At 38.9% G+C, this 19,463-nt stretch overlaps 1 protein-coding gene and 1 long non-coding RNA gene across 2 annotated transcripts in view; both read right to left on the reverse strand.

Moving 5' to 3' along the window:
• Positions 1 to 19,463, reverse strand: part of LOC309609599 — a 387,652-nt gene that overhangs the window by 243,273 nt on the left and 124,916 nt on the right. The gene's annotated exons all lie outside the window — the stretch shown is intronic.
• The window catches only part of LRIG3 (leucine rich repeats and immunoglobulin like domains 3), an 83,008-nt gene that overhangs the window by 15,956 nt on the left and 47,589 nt on the right, over positions 1 to 19,463 (reverse strand). The gene's annotated exons all lie outside the window — the stretch shown is intronic.

Raw genomic sequence — 19,463 nt, forward strand, 5'->3', positions numbered from 1 at the left:
TATTTGTATATATTATTAAATGATCACCACACTAAGTCTAGCTATATTCTTTAAAATTATGCCTATATTATACATATATGTGATCTATATATACATATATTTAATGCTATATATTTGAACATATCGTGTTTTACATAGAAAATAAAGTGTAAAAATATGATCAGATTTCAAGTAGAGAATATATGAAGGTGATATACACACAGGTTTATCACCAGAGGAATGACAGATCATTTGAATTTTATTTTCTTCTTAGCTAATATCTCTAAAGCTTTACAATGATTACTTTTGTAATAAGAACAACAATAAAAGTATATTTTTGTTGTTTTCTTTAAAAAAAAAAGGCAAAGAAGGAGCAGGGCATGGAGGAACACTGCAACAGGCATTTAGGGAAAGTTGGTTTTAGATACTCATATGTTTGAATTCTAACATGGTAAGAGGAATACAGATCTTATATGGCCTTGCAGACAAATATAAAGGTCTTTGTCTTTTACTCTGAAGTCAGTGCATGTTTTCAGCATAGGAGGCGCATGACCTATATGCTATAATAGGATCACCCTGGTAGTTTTCCTAAGAATAGATTGAAGGATAGCAAATACTAAAGCAAGTATACCAATTATGAATATAGAGCACTAATTCAGGTGAGGATGGAGGTAGCTTGGAACGGGTTGGTGGCAAGGGATTAGGTGAGAAGTTGCTGGATTCTGAATATATTTTGAAAGCAGAGTCAACAGAATTTGCTCATGGACTGGAAATAGGGTAGCATAGGAAGAGAGAAGTTAAAAGTGACTATTGTTTTAGCATGAGCAAGGGAAGAATGGAGTTGCCATTGAATACAATGAGAAAGACTAGAGGAGGAAAAGCTTTTGAGAGGGAAAGATAAAGAGTCCACGGTTTGACATGTGAAGCTTGAGATGTCTAATAGACGTCTACATGGAGATGTCAAGGAGACAGAGGCATAGAAGGAGTTTAGGGAAGAGATTGAGGCTGGGGATAGAGACATGAGCATCAGCAGCATTTAGATGGTGTTTAAAGTCCTGGGATAAGACAGTGCTCATAGAGACTGAGTATAGATAGAGATGAGAAGACGTTTGGGGACTCCAATGTTAAGAGACTGGGACAATGAGGTAGAACCACCCATGGAAGAAGGAACAGTCTCTGGAGTAAAAAGAAGATTCGAAAAATATCCTGGAAGCCAAGAGGAGGAAATGTTATAAGGGGGCAGGATTGATGAACTGTCAAATGCTGTTGGTAGGTCAGGCAGAAGTAGGACTGAGAAGTGACCGCTAGATTTGGAAACATGAAAATCACAGATGTCCATAGCAAAAGAAATTTTAGAAAAGAGATGGGATCAGAAGACTGAAGGGAATGGGTTCATGAAAGGACAGGAGGTGAGGAATTAGATACAACTGTTCCAAGAGTGCTGTGGTTTGAAAAATAGAAAAAAGGAAAATAAAAAAGAGGAAGAAAGTGGAGCAGATGGAGAAAGACGTGGCATCCAGATGGCATCCCGATTTTTATTTTTAATGTGAGAGAAATAACACTGGTCTGTATCCTTATTTTAAAAATCCAGAATAGAGAGAAAAATTGATGGTGACAAAGGGGAAATTACTGGGTCAGTGGCCTTGAGAAGGCAAGGGAGTATCTAGTGCACCACAAAAATTGTCTTCGTGAAGTTCCCTAGAAAAACAAAGCTTCACATGGTATCATTTCATTGGGAGGGTGAAGTCTCAAGGAAGCAGAAATGTGGGTAAAGAGAGTGTGGTGGGAAAGGAAGAAAAACAGGAGAATCTTACTGATCTGACCACACCTTTGTGACAAACTGATCACTCTGTCTTGAGGGACATCTTCAGAGACGCCATATCAGAGACATTAAGTCCTTAAACAGTCCAGAATTTATTCAACAGTTCATGCCTCCCATCTGTCAAAGTTGTCTTGCTTAGGGGGAGAGCCGGGGTAGGAGGCGAGAGGTGTGCATGCATAGCAAAGGAGTAGAAGAAGTTGCCATTGGGTTGTGCTCACGGCAACTCTGGAGACAGCAGAGCCCAGAATGGGCCCCTTGTCCTGTAACAGCAGTGGTGGCAGCAGCATACACCTGGCTCTTTGATGGTGTAAACTGTTGTTAGGGTGCTTCAGGCAGAGGACAGGACAGTGCACTGGTCTGGGTGAGGCATAAACTGGAAATAGTACAGAAGGATCAAACCTTTGGTTGAAGAATTGATAGTTCATCTAAAATGAGAGAGATGGCAAGTTATTTGGACATTGATGCAGATAGGTGGGTAGTGGTGGAGTTCATGAAAATTCTATTCTGTTTGCTTCTATTTTCTCAGTAAAGTTCGCTGAGTGAGGACAGGAGATGAGGAGGTTTGGGAGGCTCGTGGAGAGAGGTTAAAATGATCATCTAGGAGAATGGGAAGACTTGCCTTATCTAGGGAGTCTGTAAAATCTTCCTGGGGAAGGGGATCTTGAAGCTGAGACATTAAGAATGAGCTGGAGTCAACAGAATGGACAGGGGACTTAACCTTCTAAAAAAGGGAATATAGTATATGTGCTAAGACCTGGGGACCAGGAAAAGCATAACACAATTGAATATAAATATTGCTGAGTATAGTACACAATGAGCGAAAAGCAGGAGTTTAGTTTGTAGAAATAGATAGGTGGAAGGTTTACTCTTCCTGCCTGATATTTCATGGGACTATATAGATAATATCTGTAATAAGAAAGAAAGATTAAAATATATTAACAAAGAGATAATTATTCTTAACTACTTATTTTGACTAGGTAGGGATTTGGTCTTCTCTGACATTGATAATAAAAATACTTGGTGAATTAGGATTCTTCAAGTGCAAGTCAAGAGTTAAGGAATTTATAAATACTTAGGAAATTCAGATACACTAGGACTCATTGATATCCCCAATTAAAGTCACACTTAGTCCCATGAATGGAAAAGTAAGCATAACTGTGAAATACAAATATGAAAATTATTAATCATTTCACAGACAATAGACTATATTATCTTTAGTTCTGTAATATCTTTATAGCTATTATATCAGATAGGAATTTAATGACATATAATACTCCATATCTTTAGAAGTATCCTAAGAGCATACTCAGAATTACACAAACACACATCTATGCACATACATAGATATTCATAACTTTGGCAGGGAAGCTAGATAAAATGTGAAATGGAAGAGCGTAAAAATAAAACCAATTACTATCTTGGCAATAAGAGTTCTTTCACTCTACTTAAGCATCTCTCTGAAAATAAGAGTATGCATTAACATCAATTCAGATAGTAATATGTTTTGATACTTGTATCTCTAAAAGGTTTTTATTCCTCTCATAAATAATGAAAATATACTTGGACATAATGACATCTAAAACTATAAAGAATTAAAAGCAAATTTGACAGAGAAATGAGACTCCAGTTTAAGAACAAGTCACGCTTGTGGTATATTCAAATTTTAGGTGTTCAACTAAACTTGCTAATACTGCCCTACTTATCTTGTGTGTCCTGATATAATGCATCTTTGAGGACATCCCTTTGATTTTATTCATTCTTCACTGCAGTATTTTCGTGTCTACTATGTATTCAGAGTTATGCTAAAAGCAATGGAGAATACTAAAAGAAGTACCTACCCTTGGGAAGGTTCACAGAGAAAACTTGTGAGAACTACCATTCTCCCTCCATCCTCCACTCAGATAAGATGATGGGCTTAAATCCATGAGGCTTCTCAAAGTGGAAGAGGGGTCAGGTAGAACCACATGAATCGTGTATGTGTCCATCATTAGCCATTAAAACACAGTGGAAAATTCAAGTCACCGAATTCATGGCATGCTGTGGTCCACGGAAGGGGAGAAGTAGTGTGCCTCCTTTAATTACTCCCATGGAACTGAGCATACGTCTAGCCATGGTCTTTTCTTTTACTGTTTTCCAAATAATGAGTCCTCTCATTATTGTTTCCGCCGGCGCAGCCTCCCTCATTTTAGTACTTGGCCGGCGGTGTTCTTTTCCTTTCTTCCTCCCCTCTATTCTCTACACCACAGTCTCCTCTTCCCCTCCCTTTCCTCCCCACCCCGCCTTTTTTGGTCTGAATTTGATGAAGTTTAAGTGGTTGAATTAAATCACAACTTGCTTTGGTTAATCATCTAGGGAGCTCTTTAGGAATTGGGGAAACATTTTATTTATTACTCAGCTTTCCACCTGTGCTGACATGGCATGGAATTTACAGCTATATTGGAAGTGTTATAACCAGCACATCAGAAATTCCACATTCTCTTGAGCTGTATTATTATGGAACATTTGTCAGGCAGCCAATTGCTGTGTCAGCCCCTAATTGATTTATATTAGCATCTGTAGGAATGAGGTGGAGTGAGGGTCGGGGGGAGCCTGGGTCCACTTCAGACTACCCAGTTCCCAAGTTTCCTGTGGACAGGAGAGGTTTGCAAACAAAATTGAACATAGACACCATGTTTTTCTGACTTTTATTTTTACGCGAAATGTTTAAAATTACAGATGTTAACAAAACCAGTATAAACTTTTATGACTTTGTGAACAGTTGATTGAGCTTAGTCTCTCCCTGCCATGCTATCACTTAATTGAAAAGAACACCTGGTCCTAAAAGGTGGGCTTCATTTTTCCCTGAGGGGTGAGGATAAAGAAACCAAGAAACTCCTTCAGAATGTTTTCGTCTGACAGCCTTCATTTATAAAAAAAAGAGTAGTTAGCTTTAATAGCTCTTTTTTATACTTAGATTCCACTCTTCCTGGATTAGAAACATAAATCTATATTACTCATTTAGAAACACCTGGCCTGAGGTTAGGTCCAAGTTGAGAGAAACTGGAGAAATCAGCCAAAGGGCATGGCAGTGAGAATGCCAACGGCATTCCGTTCACTGCAACATTTGGTTCTTGGGCATAAATGGTTTATACAAGAGCTCCCAAAGAGTGGAGCCCCCAGAGTGTCTTGGACAGCATGATTTTAGCTGTTGGCATCCTTAATGGACACCACAGTCCCTGCCACTCCCTAATGTATCCTATCTGGCTCCATCACACATTTAGGTTATGTGCCTAGACTCTGTTGGTATGTGAGGTTTGCAACGATTTACACAGTGCCATCCTGAAGCTTCTGCAAGATGTGTATGGCAGGGGTGGGGGATGAGAGGAGATAGGCATGGTGTGAGTGTGGAGGCTGTGAGCTCTATGATGAAGGAAAGGAGTTACTTAGGTTTACCTGGGCCTCTGGCTGTGGGGTGGCCACAGCTGAGAGTAATTCTAGGGAAGGGGCCTCTTTCTGCTGCTCCCAGAGAACTACTGGCTGGTCAACGGGGTCCTGGTGGCAGGCCAGGGGCACAGTGTGCCTGGGTCATAGAACTCCTGGGCCACAGTAGACCTGGGTTACAGTGTTCCTTGATCCCCATGTGCCTGGGTTACACTGGGTACACTTTGTTCAGAGCATGCCTCGGTCACAGGGCTCCTGGGGTACCATTTACTTTGATCACAACTTGCTTCAGTTACAGACTCCTTAGACCTGGCACATCTTGGTCAGAATGTACCTGGGCCACACCATGACTGGGTCACAGTGCTCCTTGGTCCCCCTACGACTTGGTCCCAGCATGTTGGCACAGAGCTCCTCTGTCATGGTATATCTTTGTAATGGCACCAATGTGCTTTGGTCGTATGATATCTTGGTCACAGCTTTCTTTCTCATGCAGGTATCTATGTGGATGGGGCTCAGCAGCCCTTGGTTATTGTGGGCCTCTGTCTCCATGTACTTGAGTCAGAGTATCTAGCATGCCTTGGCCACTAGTTACACGATGATCACCATGTACCTGGGTCACTGTGTGCCCGAATCATAGCTCATCTGCGTCACAGCATGATGTGGCTACAATGTGACTTCCGTTTGCAAAGTAATGGTAATTAGAAATAATCTCTTAGAGTATGGTGGTGGAGGGCAAGGGTGGGATTCCAGAAGCCAAGCAACAGAGACATAAATATTGCCGGGAAGATAGGTACTCAAAATCGGATTGATACACACAGTAAAAGATACATAGTATTTAAGTTGATACACAGTAAAAGAATTTGTGCCCCAGAATGTTAAAGTGGGCATTTTGGAAATATGTATGCATACACACAGAAGATAGCTACAGGATTTACACCTAAATGGTAACAATTAGTTCTCTGGGGAGTGTATTACAGTCCACTTTTATTCTTTGTAAACTTCTATATTGTTTTTCAAAGTTCTAATTAATTTACTTTAGGGAAAATAAAGCGCTTTATTCTTCAAGACTCACCTCCGATGTGACCACCACTGGGAAATCTTGCCAGATGGTTGCCAGTCAGAATCAATCACTTCTCCCTTTGGCTTGCAGTCACTGTCTCTGCCATTGTCAGGGACCACACTGAGGCAGCGGTGGCGATGGACAGGAATCTGTCCCTTCATCTTATTCAGCATTGTCTCCTTAAAAACATGCCTTTCCTTCACCAACAGAATATAACAGCACATTTCTATTCACAAACTACTCAGTGAACTTTTGCTGAATTATCTGCAGCCCACTCCACTCTCCCCATCACTGTATAAATTCTGTATAGCTTAAGGAAAAAAATGTATAGAGATCATTTTCTCATATTTCTTCCTTCATGTTGAAACGGGGCTGAAACCTTCTAGAGAGCAGGTCACTTTGCTGTTCTGAAGAACAGAAGACAGGTGATTCTACAACATCCTTTAGACCACTGCAGTTGAAGAAAGCTTTTCATAGTCAAATCTGGGTCCTCTTCTTCAGTGCAGGCTTACTGCTGATCCCAAGAGCAATGAAAGGATCTGCCTCAACATCCTTCAAAAACTATCAGCTCAAACACAATAAGAACATGGAATCCATTTTCAACCGTGGGGTCCTGGGCCCTTTACACTCAGCCGTGTCTAGGGCACCGTAGTCTGAGTGCTTTCAGGTATGTCATTTCCCTGATCTCCACAACATCCTTGTGACAAATACTTTACTCATTTTATGAACCATATTTTAAAAGTGAGGAAATAAAAAATAGTTCCCAGAAACACTCAAAGTATAGTTTCAGGTCAAATGGAGAACCCAAATCTCTGTCCTCAAAGATATAGCTTTTCATTTACATCTACAATTTCAGAGTGAGATAAGTATACGAGAAGGCCTTTTTTTTTCCCCCCATAACAAAGAATTTGTCCAAGATTTTCACTGGCAGAAATGAAACCAGGTTTCCTATTTGCTCTATGTTATTCAGTAATAGAGTAAGAGTAAAATAAATAATAATAGTAGCTATCTTTATTTAACCCAGGTGCTTGGAACCATATTCTTTTGTATAACTTATAATCTTCACAGAAACTCTAGAAAGTAGGTGTTATCACCCAATGGCATATAGGGAAACTGAGGTTTGGAGATATTAAATAATTCACATCTTAGGTAATTGGAGTTAGAGCAGGGATGTCTGACTCCTGAATCTGGGACTTCACCACTAAACTGACGTGTCTCATTCAATTATAAACACTTGTTTTATTTGTAATATAATAGTCTCAATGCTTGTTCCAAAAATAAATACAAAGCACTGATGAGGTTTGATCTAATTTGTTTGTATAGGAAGTTTCTCTCTTATTCTCACTCCCTTCACACACTTATCTCTCATTCAATAGTGAATGCTCCCCCCAAATTCCAAAAATATGGCCTCCCTGAAAATAAATTGAAATGTGAATCCTAAAATGTTAGGTAGGTTTCATTCATACATTTCTTTCCAACTTGCCCCTCAGAAAGTTGTTGAGACTTCTTGATTATGGAAAGGTAGATACATAATTTGACCATGGTTACCAATATGGATTAAACTGGTCACAAATTAGTAATTTAATCATACAACAATTACATCATTAAAGAGTTAGCTTATCCTGTCATTCATGAAGCTTTAAAATGTGGCCAAGAGGAATCCAGAGTTTATGAGCCATCTCTTCAGGTTCTTAGAAAGCGTTGTGTTGGTGGAAGTGCATTGTCTGAGTTACATCACTCTCCTATTCTGCTGAGATCAAATCAGTCTCTAACATTCCTCCTTTATTTCAATCTCAGCCAACTCCTTGTTCACTGAGAAGTTAGAAGATATTACTGACAGAAGAGAACTCCCACTATCTCCCATCACCACATGTACCCACCCTCCAGTATCAGCGTCCACATGGTCCACTTTCTCTCCTGACACCAGGGTGGATGTCACCCACGCTCATGGTTTCATGATTAAGGTGGCCCACTGGTACACTAAACTCTGGTCCTAAAATTCTCTCTCTCTCTCCCTCTCTTTCTCATGTATTAGCAATTATTAATTCTCCACTAGATTTTTCTCATTAGCCTAAAAACATACCAGGATTTTACTGACCATCTTATAAAACAAAATCAAACAAACAAAAAAACCTCTCTTTGCCTGGCTTTTCTCTTGCAGCGGGTGCCCTATTTCTCTTTTCTTTTACAGTAGAACATCTTGAAATAATCATTTATACTTTCTGTATCTAAATTCTTTCTTTCCACTCTCCCTTGAACCCACTCTAATCAAGTTTTCACACCCATGACTCCACCAAAACAGGTCACTGTCAAGGTCACAAACGATCTCCACATTGTTAAATCCAATGATAAATTCTCGGTCCTGCTCCTTCTTGATCTGAATTAGCAGATTTGACATGGTCAACTATTCCCTTCTCCTTGACACACTTTTTTTTTTTCTGCTTGGCTTCCTAAGACACTGTCTTTGCTTGTTTCTCTCCTCCTTAACTACTGGCTTCTCAGTCAGTGTAGATGGATTTTCCTCATCTCCCAGTCCTCATTGTTGGAGAAACCCAGAGCTCAGCCTTGGACTCCTTCTCTGGCTACGCTCGTTCCCTAGGTGAGCTGATTTGGTCCAAAGGCTTTAAATACCATCTTTATGCTAATGATTCCTGAATTTGTAAAGCCATCCAAGACTCATTTTCAACTACCAACTTGACATTTCCACTTGGATGTCACTAAGAATTCATGGATCTGTCCAAACCCGAGCTGATATTCTCTAACCTGATCTTCCCACAGTCTTCCCCATCTGAGATAAGACAACTCCATCCCTCAGTTGCTCAGACCAGAGCCCTTATGGTCATCCTTGATTTCACTTTTTCTCTCACACCTCACATCCAACCCATCAGTAATCCTGTTGACTCTAGATTCAAAATATATAAACAATATAATCCTCACTACCTTCACAACTATAACTTTAGCCCAAAGGACTATCACATCTTGCCTGGATTAATAAAATGGTCACATCATTAGTCTCTTTACTTCCAATGTGCCCTCTTTAGTCTATTGTCAACACAGCCATGAGATGAACCTGTTAACATAGAAGTCTTTCCTCAGATCAAAGCCCTTCAAGGTCTATGCCTGCTGCACTGAGAAAAGGCCAAAATCCTTGCAATGGCCCCTACGGCCCCATGATCTGACCCCTGTGTTACCTCTCCGGCAGCATCTCCTACTCTTTTCTCCCTTGTCCCCTCCACCCCTACCCCAGTTGAATGCTCCTGCTTCAACACCCTTGCACTTGCAGTTTTTCCACTCTGTGTGGACTGCTCTGCCCCCTGATATCAATGTGGCTGGATCCCTCACTTTTTTTTTTAATTGGAGTATAGTTGCTTTACAATGTTGTATTAGTTTCTACTGTACAGCAAAGTGAATCAGTTATGTATAAAATAGATAACTGGTGAGAACCTACTATAGAGCACAGGGAACTCTACTCAGTGCTCTGCGGTGACCTAAATGTGTGGATCCCTCACTTTTTTAAGACCACTCAAATGATAGTGAATTTTCTTTGGCCACCCCATATAAAATTTTTAGCCCCATCCCTGATACCTCTAAACCCATTTCTTTGTTTCATTTTTCTTTTTAGCATTTGTCACTGTGTAACATACTATGTATTTAACTCATTTTGCTTATTGTCTCTCCTCCACATTAAGTTCAGTGAAGGCAGCAACTTCCATTTATTTATTTTTTTAAATTAATTAATTAATTAATTTAATTTTGGCTGTGTTGGGTCTTCGTTTCTGTGCAAGAGCTTTCTCCAGTTGCGGCAAGTGGGGGCCACTCTTCATCGCCGTGCGCGGGCCTCTCACTATCGCGGCCTCTCTTGTTGAGGAGCACAGGCTCCAGACGCGCAGGCTCAGTAGTTGTGGCTCACGGGCCTAGCCGCTCCACAGCATGTGGGATCTTCCCGGACCGGGGCACGAACCCGTGTCCCCTGCATTGGCAGGCGGATTCCTAACCACTGCGCCACCAGGGAAGCCCCTATTTTGTTTGTCCTTGTATTCCCTGCAAGTGGAATAATGCTTGACATATAAAAAGTGCTCAATACGTGTTTGTTAAATAAATGAATGAATACTAGGCAATTAATACATTTTAAGTCTCCTTTTTATTCTTTATTTTTCTTTTACCTTTCTGAAAACTCTTTCCAGGCTTCATCGCTAATTTCACTTCATTGATTTGTCCCCTATACTTTTGGCTCTTATCTACTCACCCTACAAACTTTCTTGGTCTCATAACTTCTCAGGGTTTAGACTAACTTACGTGATAATGATTCACATCCCTCCATCAGGAGCATTTTTCACTCTCCTGAGCTGTATGTTCTCTTCCTAACAGCCTCCTGAAATTTTCACTTGCTTTGCTAATAAGTTCTTCAAATTGTGTAAAATAAAATTCATTCCCCTCTCTCTCCAACCTTACCATGTTCTGTATCTTGGTTAACAGTGCTACCATCCATCTAATCACAGAAGCTAGAACTTTGGTATCTTCTTCAGTTTCTCCCTCAGAATCACTTTCAATTTCAGTTAGAGGATCTTTTTCCTGGTCAGGATGACATGATTTCTTGCTTCAATCTTCACCCAGCAAGTATAAACACCTATGTATGTATGGTGATTTTATATATATATATATATACATATATATATATATATATATGTATATAATATATATTTGTGTGTGTGTGTGTGTGTGTGCACACACACATATATGACATAGTGACTCTCAAAAATGACATGAAAATATCTATGGACCAACTCAAGTAACAAAAAAATAGCAACACACAGCAGTAACAAAGGCTAAAGTCATGGTTCTATTAAGCTTTAAATCAGAAAACTAGCAGATAGAACCAGAAGTTTGACCAAGAGTCAAAAGTTTCCCAGGTGTCAAAGGGAATGAAGCCAGGCTCACTGCATGAAACTGGACATGGGGACAGGGTCTCTACCTGTGAAATGCTGTAGAAAAATCAGTGACCACTGACCAGGCCTAAGGCATTTGTCAATCTGTTCACTTGTAGTGTTTGAAGGAGACAGGCTGGACTTACCCCAAGCTGCCGGCCAGCTCTTGTGACTGAATCTGAAAAGTGCCCCAGATCATGTTTAGCTTCTAATATAAAACTTCCTTCTGGACTAGGGGTCCAGCAGGGCCCCAAGGCAATTGTAAGATGACTACAGAAGGAAAGCGGTCCTTAAAGAAGCAAAGAAGAATTATAAACCTGCAAACAAAAAAATCCCAAAGCACACAATTAAAACTAACACTAAAAGAGATAGCCAACAAGATCTACAAGTGGAAGACTGTGTCAGTCTTGAAAAAATAAAAATAATGGAACAATCTATACATGATTCCGAAATCATTTTGTTTTAAGATTCTCAGAGACACAAAAATGTAAGACCCAGAAAAAAAATTGTGAAACACAAACTAGCAGATATAACTCAAGAAGAAATGACTAAAAACAGAAACAGCCAGCAATCATGTATAGAGTCCTTGACTTTAAAAAAGAGAACCTTCTAGAATGTCATTAAAGAATTAGAGGATTCAGATACTACTGAGCTCGTTCCTAGAAAGAACACAGAGGAGAGTAAATGAAAAATGCGAAAGATTATTTGAGGTTTCAAAACACATCTTAAAGAAATTTGAGAATTCAAAAACAAACAGAAAGACAGATAAGCAGTTTTCTAGAAATTAATTTTTCAGAATTGAGGACATGCATTTTCAGATTAAAAGTACATCCTTAGTGTCCAGTATGTTAAATAAAAATAAACCCACATCTAGACCCATGCCTGTGAAATTGAAAAGCATGAAAGATAAAGTGAAAAGTATTAAAAGCTACCAGAGAGAAAAGATGAATTAGCAGCAAAAAGAAAGACAATTACACTTAGAACTGATTTCAACAAATGATACTGGAAGACAATGGAGTAATATTTTTGAAATGTTAAGGAACAACTACCATCAATTTAACGATTTACACTAAGCTAAACCATAATTCAAGAGTGAGGACAATATGAAGATATCTTTAGACCCACAAAAGCCATGAAAATGTAGCTTTCAACAGGTTAAAAGAATTCCCAAATAATATAGTTCATCATAAAAAAAGTGAACCAAACTTAATGAAATTAAATATGAAAACAAAAATGATTAAAGGGATGGTAAAATATGTTGGGCAATCTATACTTTATGCAAAAAAATTCCAGAAATGTCAGTAGCGATGGTGGGGGTAGTAGGACGTGGTGGGAACTCAGTGTGTAGGAAAAATGTGTTTAAGTTATTACCTGGTTTGAGAGAAGGACAGAAAAGTTTCACCTTTTGTTAGGAAAAAAGAAGGAAGAGACAGAAAAAGAGAGAGAGAGAAATACATGTCAAAATTTTAGTGGTAACTTCCTAAAAAATAAAAAAAAAAAATAGAGGAAAGGAAAGTAAACAAGGAAAATTTCAGTAATGTAATAGAAGTCAGGAAGGGGAGAAATGAAGAAAGCAAAGAAAAAGGATGGGAAACAGAACAAAATAAAATGGCAGAAATAATTCCAAATATAGTAGTGATCTGAAATGATAACAGCTTGAACGCCTCTATTAAAAACTAAAGAACACCACAGTGACTGGAGTCTGTCATACAGAGTGAAGTAAGCCAGAAAGAGAAAAACAAATATCGTATATTAACGCATATACGTGGAATCTAGGAAAATGGTACAGATGAACCTATTTGCAGGGCAGGAAAAGAGACATAGACGTAGAGAACGGACATGTGGACACAGGGGTGGAAGGGGAGGGTGGGACGAATTGGGAGATCAGGATTGACATATATACACTACCATGTGTAAAATAGATAGCTAGTGGGAACCTGCTGTATTGCACAGGAAGCTCAGCTCGGTGCTCTGTGATGACCTAGATGGGTGGGGTAGGGGTTGGGTGGGAAGGAGGTCCAAGAGGGAGGGGATATAGGTATACATATAGTTGATTCACTTCATTGTACAGCAGAAACTAACAAACATTGTAAAGCAATTATACTCCAATAAAAAAAAACAAAAACAAAAACAAAAAACTAAAGAACACCATGTAGGGAAAAATTTCAGGTACATGTTCAGTAGTGTTAAGTGTATTCACATTGTTGTGAAACGGATCTCCAGAATTTTTCCATCTTGTAAATCTGAAACTCTATACCTATTAAACGACTCCCCTTGTCCCCCTCCCCCCGCCCATGGTAATCACTATTCTACTTACTGCTTCTATGAACTTGATTACTTTAGGTACCTCAAATAAGTAAAATTGTACTTTAAAAATTGCACAGAAAGATTGAAAATGACAGTATTGGAGAAGACTACACCAAGCAAATAAAAAATTAAGTTGGTGTAGAATAAATAGATGGACGTTAGGCACTCCAATCAGGTTAAGCCCTGAGCAGCATTGCTTTTTAAGGAGTGGGTCACGGAAGAAGCTTCAGTGAAGGAGAACAAGAAAAAAATGATCAGCAAAACACCAGTAGAACTAGAAGAATGTAGAGATTCGGAAAGGAGGGAGCATGCAACAATGTTATCAGTCCGGTCAATAAGGAATATTGATGAGCTCTTTTGGTGATCTGGGCAAAAGCAAATTCAATTAAATTTGAGCAAATTCCTAACTCCCAAGTTGAAAAGGAATTATGCTTTTGAGAAGTTTGAGGAAAAATAAGAGAGAGGATTACCTAGAGGTGAGGTTAAGGAAAGATGAATATTGCTTTATAGGACTCATATAACCATAGGTTGAGGGCAAAGAGATTAAGATGGAGGGGTGGCAACTTCTCTTTTCAGTTACATCTCATTAGTCCCCCCCACATAAATCACATTCTCTTTAACCCAAGGCCACTCACTGGTCCCTGAATAGCCTTATACCTGCACCTCTCTTTGATATTGGTTAGTTTCCAGAGCCTGGAATTCCAATCTCTTTTTTGCCACTTCTTACCCATCCCTTTAGACTCAGCTCAAATATGCCCTCCTCTGGAAAATCTCTGACCTCTCCTAGGAGAAACAAACCCTTCTTCTATTGCATCCATTGAATATGTAAAAACAGTCTTTTCTTCTATAACAAGGTTAAATATGTTATTTATATATGGAATATAGTTACAATGAGTTTTTAAACATCCTATCTACTAATTTTATTATCTGTGTCATTTCTAGATATGTTTCTAGCCATGGATTTTTCCCCTTTATTACGAGTCATGTTTTCCTGCTTCTTTCCATGCCTGGTAATGTTTTATTGTATATCAAATAGTGTGAATTTGACCATGTTGAGTGCTGGATATTTCTGAATTCCTATAAATATTCTTGAGCTTTGTTCTGAAAGACAGCTAAGTTACTTGAAAACAGGTTGATCCTTTCAAGGCTTGCTTTTGAAGCTTTTTTAGGTCGAACAAGAGCAGTCTTCAGCCCAGGCTTAATTTTGCCCCACTGCTGAGGCAATGTCCTTAGTACTCTCTCTGTTGCCCGTTTGAACCATGAGGTTTTCCACTCTGGTTGGTGGGCCCCTCTGGGAGCGCTGAGAATTGTTCTTTCTAATCCTTTTACAGGTTCCTCTTTCCCTGGTCTTTGGTAGTTTCCTTACGTGCAGGTTCTGATTGGTACTCAGCCAAAGACTCGAGGGGGACCCTCTGCAGATCTCTGGGATTCTCTATCTGTGCAGTTCTCTCTTTCGTAGTGCCCTAGTGGCCTTGGCCTTCCCAGACTCCCAGCTCTGCCCCCTTGACTCAGATAGATGGCTGGCTCCATTTTCCTCCTGTGCTACAGCCTAGTACCTGGGTCTCACCTGGTATCGTGGGGCTCACCTCATTTGTTTTCCTTTTCTTAGGCATCACACTGCCCTGTGATGCCTAATGCATAATGCCTGAAAACTATTGCTTCAATTATAATTATGGTTCAATGAGGAAAATAAGGGGAGGTCTAGGGGCTAGTCATTTTCAGATTAAAAAAAATAAATGTCAATAATAAAATTTTTAAATTATACATGTATAACTATAAATTTTAAATATTATGGAGAAAATTCTAACTTTTGATCACAAGTTTTTGCACAGATTTAATGGCTTTTCTTTTCCTACACTGCTGTTATTATTATTAGCGTAGAGTTTCTTAGATATTAGCATCCATGTAACATATGTGAATTATAAGGCCACTCAAAGGAACTATGCTGTGTGGGCAACAGCACTATTTTTATTGTTTTTTTGAGTAGTGATCAGCTGTGTCATAAGAAAGGTAAATCACATCCACTAATTAATTGATCATATTAATATCTTTTATTATGACACACCTAGCCACCTGTTTACCTTTAGTAGATCTTTAATAGACTGAATGTGAGTTGATTTTCCTGATGAGTGATAGACCAAAACATCTGGTGATTTTTAAAAAAAAAAATCCACTGATCTCTTAACTTACTTTATTTCTTCCTAGAAAATGTCCTATTGACATACAAGTTAACTGTTCTTAGTATTTCTTGTACAATGACATCACAGCTGGCTCTGTAATTAACAGCTTCCCTGTGGTTTTTCTCACGATGGTTCATAGGAAGTCCTAAGGGAAGAAGTTGCTGTGCTTGGGGTAAAAGGAAAGGCTTGGTTTTGAAAAAGGAGCTGGATTCTGCCAGATAAGAGAAAAAACATTTCAGGGTAGTAATTCTGTCATCTGTCTAGGAGCTTTATTGGGGGAAGAATATTTGTTTTAATGGTATTCCAGCTCAAGTATCTAAGACAGCGCCTAGCGTAGTAGTCACTCAAAAAATGTTGAACCAAAGATAAAATATGCACAGGGACAACTGACAGTATTGTTACCAAATTCCAACTCTGAGCTGTACATATGTCAAAATAAAGCCACAGAGGGGCATAGGGGCTGGTCACAGGTACTGTGTGTACAAATGCTGGGAGTTGGGGGGTGGGGAGGGGACATGGTTTGAAGGGTGGGCTGGGATCAGTGTGTAAAAGGTCTTATACACTGTAACTAGATTGAAAGTTTAGCCATCGGAGGTTTTAAACAGAAAAGTGACGCATTTAGATCTATTTTAGAAACATAATTCTGGTAACAGTGAAACAGAGAGAGAGAAACAAGGGACAAGAAGACACCACGGCAAGAGACAGATAAGGGTCTGAAGTTGGCTATGGCAATGGGATAAGAGGGAAGATATAAACAGCTTTGAGAAAATTCAGGTGCAAAACAACAGGAATGGTGATGACTGATGATTAAACAAAAACGGGAGTGCCAGATCTGGAATCGTTTTGGGACGCAGGTGGAAAAACCAGGTAATCAGCTTGTTCTAGGACATGATGAGTGAGTGCATGTAACACATCGAGGTAGTTCAGTTAGAATTAAGACAAAATCGGTGCCAGTGACAGGCTCCCTACTAACCCATAGCATTTAACACATTGAATGATAAGAATTTATTTATGAACCTGTTTCCTGTCCCACCGGTAATTGGGACAAGGATCATTTTAATCATTTCACATCACCTATGCAAAATAAATACATAAAAAAGTTTGACAACTGATGGTGTGTTGTTACCAAATTCCAACTCTGAGCCGTAGATAGGTCAAAATAAAGCCATATGTGGGGGGCTGGGGGGGAGAAATTAGGCGTTTAGGATTAACATATACACAACTATTATAAATAAAATAGATAACCAACAAGGACCTACTGTATAGCACAGGGAACTATACTCAATATTTTGTAATAACCTATATGGGAAAAGAATCTGAAAAAGAATATATATATGTGTACATAAACACATATATGTATAACCGAATCACTTTGCTGTACACCTGAAACACAACATTGTAAGTCAACTATACTTCAATTAAAACATTTTTTTTAAAAGAGATAGCTCTAGATGATACGTTAAAAAGTGTGGATGTATATCTATTATATGTAGTTTTACTCTGTACTATTATTTTTCTCCCACTCTGTAATGAGTGGGGGAAAAGAGCCATATGCAGAGATATCACAATAACCACCAAAACAATGACAACACTCTTAATGTATTGCCAAACAATGAAGGAATTAGGCGTTATATTCAAACATGATTGAAGAAAAAAGTTAAACTTGTTCTTTAAAGGCCAAGTCAACCATGAAACCCAATAAAGACAGAAGAAAAAAATAATTGTAGAAGAAATCCAAGAATGAAATTGTAACAGTCGTGGATTGCTTTGCCTTATGCTTTAAAATGTATTCTTAAAAATTCTTTAATTAAAAAAATAATTCTAATAAAAAGCTACAGGTGAATAGTAGATATAATTTCTGTGTTCATAGGTATCAATCATTGTATGGGAGGATATGGAATTCAGGATACAGAATTCAGATCCTTGATACTAAATAGAATACAAATGGGAAAAGAACTTGAAATTTTTGCAATGGTAAGAATGTATTCAATAAACTGTATACCTTTCAATCTATAATAGACTTTTATATATGTTTTATCTTCATTGTATGCCTCAGGTAAAATCGAACATCTTTATTAAAAGACACCCTGGGCTTCCCTGGTGGTGCAGTGGTTGAGAATCTGCCTGCCAATGCAGGGGACACGGGTTCGAACCCTGGTCTGGGAAGATCCCACATGCCGCGGAGCAACTAAGCCCGTGAGCCACAACTACTGAGCCGGCGCGTCTGGAGCCTGTGCTCCGCAACAAGAGAGGCCGCGACAGTGAAAGGTCCGCGCACCGCGATGAAGAGTGGGCCCCGCTCGCTGCAACTAGAGAAAGCCCTCGCGCAGAAACGAAGACCCAACACACCCAAAAATAAATAAATAAATAAATTTATAAAAATAAATAAATAAATAAAAGACACCCTACCAGTATCAGATTTCTCAAAACAAAACAAAAACCAAAAACCAAATGGCCCCAAATATATTGGGATAATTCAGTATAAATATTGTGGGCAAATCCTCTTCTAAAAGAAAATACCTACTAAAGTACCTCTGAGCCATTTCAGGTCAAATCTGCAACCTCTTGAGACTGTTCAGTACTCTCTATACGTTAGTTTAAGAAATGTCCCACAGAAATGATAAGTTCCAGTAATGAGATATTTCTGGAATATTGAAGCTATTCAATTCATGAAGAAACCGTACACCTCTCTGAAGACTTTAATAGCTTCTTTGGCAGGACATTGTGTTATTCAATGTGTTAAAAGAATGCTGTCTTAAAAAATAGTGAGTTCTAAATTATCCCATTACACAAGTCCAGTCACTGCAGATTCCAAGAGCAGGAGAGACAGAGCAGGCATTTTGCAATGACATTTGGTTCTCATTCTCTTTGAAAAATACCAGGGTAGCACATCTATTGTAATACTGGTTATAAAAAGTACTTCCTATCACATTAAATCAAGAGGACTAAAACTCCTCAAGTGTGTACAAACACCAAATCATCCCTTCCTTTTTCTGTGAAGTTTTTAAAATGGTACCTACCATTGGCTTTACTCTGAGAAACAACTTTTGGTTTCTTTCTTTTTTTGGTCTTCTTTCTTTCTTGGTTATTTTCTAACTGAAAATAAATGGTGATGTTACACAGAAATTTAATTTTTATGAAATGTTGCCTACCACAATTAAGGAATATTTATTCCCCAATATCTTAAAAAAACAGATAAGATTATACACAGTAACTATCCCATCATTTAGTGTCAATAGTGCAACTGAGAGAAAATATACAAAAGTTGTGTGAACATCTATTAAGATACACTGTAAAAGAATAGTCTTGGGGCTTCCCTGGTGGCGCAGTGGTTGAGAATCTGCCTGCCAATGCAGGGGACACGGGTTCGAGCCCTGGTCTGGGAAGATCCCACATGCCGCAGAGCAACTGGGCCCGTGAGCCACAACTACTGAGCCTGCGCGTCTGGAGCCTGTGCTCCGCAACAAGAGAGGCCGCGATAGTGAGAGGCCCGCGCACCGCGATGAAGAGTGGCTCCCACTCGCCGCAACTGGAGAAAGCCCTCACACAGAAACGAAGACCCAACACAGCCAAAAATAAACATAATAAATAAATAATAAAAAAAAGAAAAAAAAAGAATAGTCTTGTACCAGAAAGCACAGAAAGATCAAACTGAAAATTTTAAGCATTCCTTCTCATAAATAAGCCAAGTGATTTGATATTTATCTACATTTTTAATTAAGTCTATGTTATTTTAGGATATCTTAACCTACTAGATTCACTTTGTTAAT

Source organism: Balaenoptera borealis, assembly GCF_965194805.1.
Source record: "Balaenoptera borealis genome assembly, chromosome: 13".
Taxonomy (NCBI): domain Eukaryota; kingdom Metazoa; phylum Chordata; class Mammalia; order Artiodactyla; family Balaenopteridae; genus Balaenoptera; species Balaenoptera borealis.